Raw genomic sequence first — 7,259 nt, 5'->3', positions numbered from 1 at the left:
GGAATCTTAGGAAATTAAGACCAGATGTTTATTTGGAGGGAGGGAATCATCCTATAGTGTATATAATAGTTCACCACTTTTGATGTAACAGGTCAGAGGATGCCAAATAGTAAGGGAACTAGAAACTTCTAAGCTAGGGAATTCTAGTCACAGAAGATATTAGTTTGGTGGGTGCCAAAAAAAAGGGGAAGGGACAAGGTACAATGGAAGAGAAGGAACAAAATTGGCCTTTGGGATAGAAAAAGATTAAGCCTTGGTGGGGTGGAGGGAAAAGCTTCATTGAATATCAATAAATATAATATAACCACATGATTACTGGGTACTAGGTTTGTACAGTAACTTATGTGGTAGATGACATTATTTTCCTTAATTCCCTAGAGGGGTCAGAGGCTTCCTATAGGCAATCTGTGTAACTGTGTAAACTAGAAGATAAAAATAGTCAGTCTTAAAATCTTAGACCTGAAAAGATTAGGCATATGTCAATGTCCAAATGAGCTTCACAAATAAGTGACTCACACGATGTGATTTTAGAGGTAAGCAAAGTATTAGCCTGGGTTAGATGCTTGTGTCAGACACTAGTTCTGTGTCTAGCAAGTTATTTTACCCTTTCTCAGATTCAAACTCCTCATCTTAAAAATGGGTAAATATTCTATAGGATTGTTGTAAAAAGCAAATTAGGTCCTGTTTCTAAAGTATTTATGAAAATTTTAACGATTATTGGTATCAGTGACAATGATGATGTACCTTCCAGTTTACCAAAGTGCTAGAAATTCTACCACTAGAAGTCATTCTTTTGAATTGACTGAGTTCCCTTCCAATAGCTTTTATAGCTGCAAAAATCCTAGGTTTCTGTGCTTTTAAGTTTAATGATGGAGATTAAGACCATGAAAAGAGGAGGGGAAACACAAAGTATAGAAATATGCATAATATTCTGGAGGTAACTGAGGTCCCATTCTAGCCTATTAGTTTTCCATTTCCATAGTCAAAAGTTTCTTTCAATAATACACATATAGAGGAGGCAGAGTCAAAGTGGCAGAATAGAGGCATCAATTCAGTTAAATTCTTCCAATATTAATTCTAGTAGCTATTTCTTAGTTTTGAGTAATTTTTTTGGCTTTAATTGATTTCATTTAAAGGCTACATGATGACAAAGGTCATAATTTGACCAATTTCTTGGTCATAAGGTGGTAGCTAGGCGATTCAGTCAGTAGACTGTAACCAGGAAGTCAGAAAGACTTTGAATCCAACCTCAGATATTTCCTACCTGTATGTTACTGGGAAAATCATGTAACCTCTGTTTGCTTCAGTTTTCTCAACTGTAGAATGGGGATAGCAATAGTACCTAACATCCCTAGGGTTGTTGTCAAGATAAAGTAAGATGATATTTATAAAGCATTAAGCACAGTATCTGACACATAGTAATCATTTAATAACTTGACCTTTTCTTTTATTTAAAATTCTCAGAAATATGGTTATTTTGTTTCCCAGTCTTATAAAAGATCAAATGATTACATATAGAAATATATACTAAATAAGCATTTCTACAAATGTATACCACATATACACATACATACATAAGTATAAAAATGCGTATGAATATATGTACATATACATACATGTTTATATGAAAGTGGGAGTGTAGAAGCAGATATTCTCAGAGACAGAATCCTGGACAGCAACAAAAATTTAAAAGAAAAAGCCTAATGACAAGGAGGAATTAAAAAATTATAATACTTATGAAATTTCCATATAAGAAAGTTGTGTAAAATTGATACTATTTGTTGTTGGGACAAACAGTCTGATGACCATCTGCACACCTTCAAGGTATGACTGAATTACTTGAAATGAGTATATTTGAAATAGTCACTCAAAGAGATCAAAACAGTGAAATGTTGTTGAATGCCCTCATCAAGAAAGCAAGAGAATATTGTGCAATTTAAGGATATGTCAATCTAAAAGGATTAGAAATGCTTAGAATTGGAAAATGGCTGAAATATTGGACTGCATTGACTGGGATGATCAAGGAGAATAGTGTACCCATGGTTAATGTACTTAAGTTAATATTATATGAGAATAAAATGAAAAAAATTAGAGATATTAGCCCTGTGAAGAGAAAACTCTGAACGCTGAAAGGTGGGAGTAGGGGGGAGGAGACATAAAAGCTGTGTCCAAGTAGATGAAGGCCTGTCATGTGGAAGAAAAAATGTCACTTGGTTTGTTTGACTCCAGAAAGCAAATTTAGGAGCACTGGATAGACATTGCAAGCAGACAGATTTAGATGTACTATCAAGAGGGGGAGGGGGCAGTTATGGGATTTGCCTCTAGTGGAAGAAATAGAGCAAAGAGGATCTTGAAGACCATTTCTCAGGACACTGGTGTAGTAGTGATGTGTTTTGGATATAGGTTTGACTAGATGACTAATTACATCCCCTCCAACTCTTAGGCTACTAATTGTCACAGTATATAGATTGCTGGGTCTGGAGTTAGGAAGACTCAACTTTATGAGTTCAAAACTGGCCTCAGACACTTACTAGTCTTTTGACCCTGGGCAAACATTCACCCACCCCTTGTTTTGTAGAAAACTGAGCCCTCAAAACTAGACTAATCACATGTGACATCTATCAGAGATTCTTATCAAAGCCCTCAGATTCCAGAACAGCTCCATCAGGAACAGTACCAATACCCAGGACCATGATTCCTCCCATGAGCTAGAAAAGCAGAAGATTCCTATCACTGTTTTACCCTAATATTCACTACCCATACTTCCAAAACTTAGGACTCATTTAGAATCATAAATGTTTATGGAGTGTGCATGGAGGGAAAGGGAAGTAATATCTCTGAATCTTTTCCTCATCTGTAAAATGTTGATAATGACTCACAAGTTTTCCTTGAAGATAAATTCACATTAATCTTTTTTTTATATAGCTATCTATCTCTGTAGATAGAAACACAGAGAGAAATGCTTTGTTTCTGCAATGTACTATTCAAAAATAAAATGTTATTTCATAAGTTGTGAAAATAACTACCTAAGGGAATGCAAGAGATAAAAGCACTGCTTATGTGCAATCCTTCAGCCCCTTTCCTTAGCTCCAGGATAAATATAAGAAGACAAAGGTAGTGGTTTATTTTGTAGCTAAATATCTTATTTTCTCTTGTTACTACCCAAGGGTTTTGACATTTGGAATATATCAGAAATTTTTTTTTAAAAAGATGTGAAACTTTTTTTTCATTTCTTAAGCCAAATATTTACAGAAGGGGAGAACGGATTTGGTCTCCACAGATTTTATAAAGAAAATTGGGAGAAACTTCATATTGGATAATAAAAACAAAGACAATAAAAGGAAATCAATTTAAATGCCAAATTAAGTCATGTGGGAAGTCTATTTTAATAAATCAGAAGCAAGGCATTAGCTCGGAAACAGAATGGGGGAGGAGGTAGATTGGAAAAGTAGTTAAGTGTCTTCTCTTAGTAAAATCTTGAGGAAAGAGAAACCAATCTTGTTTCCCACTATATTAAGTACCATAAGAAGGTTTATCCTTCTGTATTCATAGGCTTCAACTCTTGAAAGAATCATAACAACCATCTTTTTCCTTTTTTTTTTTTTAGTTAACTGCAAAAGAGGAAAGTGAGAAGTCTCGCCTTAGAATCAGAACTCACTCTTGCTTGCTTTCCTGTAGATCTCTGAACCCCATTTGCCTATTCATCTGCCTATATTGACAGTACATACTTTCTTACTCCAGCCTTATGATCACTTCTGAAATGTCACCATTTTTCAGTTGGACCTCACTGTTACCTGTCAGAGCCTTCCTGCTTAGCCAAGCTCAGTCCTGACATGTCCTCGTCAGACCTGTCTTGTTCCCCACCTATGCCTGATCTGGGATACAGAATTTTCTATTAAGGGCCAGTCACCTTGATTCTACTTCTCATACCAATACATATATGTGTATTATTTATGCATGTATGTATGCATATTTATGTGTGAGCATGCATGTGCATGAACATTTGTGCATTCCCCAATGCCTCTGAAACAAACACAAGAGAAGCTTGTCTGTCTACTACCGTGTTTCCCTGATAGTAAGACCTATCCCGAAAATAAGCCCTCCCCTTACTGTGTAAGATTCCTCTAAAATAAGCCCTCCCCCGAAAATAAGCCCTATTGAGATTGCTACTGTACTGAAGGTGATCCCCTGAGCTACACGCTACATTACGGTACCCTCTGTATGCACCGTCCCCTGCCCTCTCCCCGTGAAACGCACGCCGTGCTCCGAGCTGCATCCAATCAGAGCTGCAGCAGTGAGCGCGTCATCCTGTTCTTCCCCAGTGATTTGCTTATTGAATAAAGGTACATTTTTTTGTTCACATTTACCTGTTTATTAAAATTGCTGTCAATGTTCATTAAAATAAGCCCTCTGGTGTTTTTCTGTCCAAAAAAATTAATAAGACAGTGTCTTATTATCAGGGAAACATGGTAGCAACAACCTTTCTATATTTAGAGCCAGTTCCTGAATAAAAGTTTTCAAAGTACTCTTTCTTTTGCATCTACTTTGGGAGTTACAGAATTTGGTAAGAGAGGACAGAATGAACAAGCTGCAGAGATGAAAGTGCAAGAGAGAAAAGGGAAGGGGAAGGAAAGCAGACAAATGGAGGAAAGAAAGACATTGAACCATTCTTTAAAGGAGGACTGAATGAATGTTTCAAAATCTAGGTTTTGTCCTTACTCTCTTTTACCAGCAGGTGCCAAGTCTTATTGTTACACCTTCATTGGGTCACACAAATATGCCCCTTTCTCTCCTCTGGCCCCACAAATACCTTGGTGTAGGCTTTCATCACCTCTCAGCTAGGCTATTGCCATTGTCTTCTAGTTGGCATCCTTTCCTCAAGCCTTTCCCCCACTGTAATACATCATCTAACTATCAAATGGATCTTCCTAGTTCAGATCATTGTTATTGCTGTTCAGTTGCTTTCAGTTGTGTCCAAATCTTTGTGGCCCCAGATGAGGTTATCTTAGCAAAGATACTGGCATGATTGTTTTATTTCCTTCTCCAGCTAATTTTACAGATGTGTAAACAGAGGCAAAGAGGGTTAAGTGACATTCTCAGGGTCACACAGCTAGTAAGTTTCTGAGGTCAGATTTGAATTCAGGACAATGAGTCTTCCTGGTTCTAGGCCTGCCACTCTTACCCACTATAACTAATCCTCATGGATTCTCTCATGTCATGGACTCCTTAAACCTTTCCAAAAATTCTTGGAATAGTCAAATGTCTAATTATAAATATAATAATGCTAGAATTTGCATAGTGCCTTAAGGCTCACAAAGTACTTTACATATTTTACTTCATCTAATTCTCACAAAAATTCAGTGAGAGAGGTTAAGTGACTTGACCAGGGTCATACAGGTGATGCAACGAATAGAGTGTTGGAGTCAGGAAGACCTGAATTCAAAATAGACTAAGATCTTTTTGCCTTAATTTTTCCAGTTGTAAAATGGGGATAATTAAGTAACATATTTAAATGTAAAGTACTTTGTGATCTTTAAGGGACTATGTAAATACTTGCATGTTTATAATTATGATCAACTCCAATGGCTTTCTATTGTCTCCAGGGTTAAACATAAAATACTCTGTTTAACTTTTAATTCCCAAGATAACCTGGACCAGTCTTCTTGTACTTTCCTCCTTACATACTCTGGCATTCAGTGACACTACTCAATTTGATATTCCTCATATATAATACATATAGTAATCTCTTGAAATTTGAGTGCATTTCAGTGGAATTCCCCCATGATTGGAATGTTTTCCTTCTTCATCTCTGCCCCACTGCATTCTTTTGAATATCTGAAAAAGTTGTCTTCTGAAAGAAGTTCTGCAGTCCTTAATCTTGAATCTTGCCTTCCCTCTGAGACTATGCCCAATTCATCCTGCCTATATAGGTCCTGTTTGCACATAGCTGTTTGACTCTTGTCTCCCCCACTTAGACTGTGAGCTCCTTAAGAACATGGACTGTCTTCTGCCTTTCTTTATATCCCCAGAGCTTAGCACAGCACCTGGAATGTAGTGGTCATAATGAATATTCATCAAATGCCTGACTGGTAGGATAAATTCATCTAAACAAGTCTGTATATCAGAATCCTCAGCCCATCTAGAATGTGATAAAGATTTTCTGGGTTTGTGTTTGTTGGAGCTATGACTAAGCACAGCTTACGCTGTTTTTTTGGAAAAGAAAAAAAAAATTCAAGCAGATGGGATTTGTTGTGTACATGCTGTCAAATAATGCATTTGATCTCATTTTTGTCCACTGGATTAACCAACTCTATAAGAAGGGCAACTAGGTGGCATAGTGAATAGAGTGCTGAGCCTGGAATCAGGAAGATTTATTTCCTGAGACACTTACTAGCTGTATGACCCTGCACCAAGTAAGTCACTTAACCCTCTATTCAGTTTCTTCATCTACCAAAAAAAATGAGCTGGAGAAGGAAATGGCAAACAATTCTAGTATCTTTGCTAAGAAAAGCACTAATGGGGACACAAAAAGTCAGACATTAATGAAACTGATGGAATAACAAAAATATGATGTTCGTCTTCAATGTGGACATATCAATCTTGTTTTGAGAGGGGGTTAAGTATATGCAATCAAATCACTGTTAGTATTAGAAGTACTTGTTTGAGTGGAAAGGAATTCCATCAATAACACATGTTTTAACTTATGTTGCAACCAACTACATAGTATAATAACCAAAAAAGTAAACAAGTTACTGACACTTTGATTTAGAATATCACAAGATACCTTAGAGGTAGAAACTCCTTGAGAGCAAAAACTTGTATTTTTCCCTTTGAATCCTGACTACTTACCCTTATACCTGGTAAGCTGCTAATAAATAGTCATTCGTTTGGATTGAATTGAATTTGTGAACTTTGTCCCAAGTTAGAAAGATGTAATTCCTACATTTTACTGGTGACTAGAGATGTATAATTCCTACATTTCCCTGAATAATAGAGGGATTAAGTTACTCCAACACAAAATAAATATCTATCTGCCAAGGAGAAAAACAAAACAAAATAAAACAATATACTTTTGTAAAAAAAATCTTTTTAACATGTATCTTTCTCCATTACCCAATATGTTTTGTACTTACTTTTGTGACCCCTAATTCAGATTGTTTTTCACTTGCTGTAGCCATACTTTCTCTCAATCTCCCTCCCTCTTGTTTTTACTTCCTTCCTTCCTTCCTTCCTTCCTTCCTTCCTTCCTTCCTTCCTTC

The sequence above is a fragment of the Petaurus breviceps genome, unplaced genomic scaffold (assembly GCF_028583685.1).
Source record: "Petaurus breviceps papuanus isolate PSGF00001 unplaced genomic scaffold, PetGlider_PUasm1.0 90752, whole genome shotgun sequence".
NCBI lineage: Eukaryota > Metazoa > Chordata > Mammalia > Diprotodontia > Petauridae > Petaurus > Petaurus breviceps.
The sequence above is the reverse complement of the archived record's forward strand: the minus strand, read 5'-3'. Positions refer to the sequence as shown.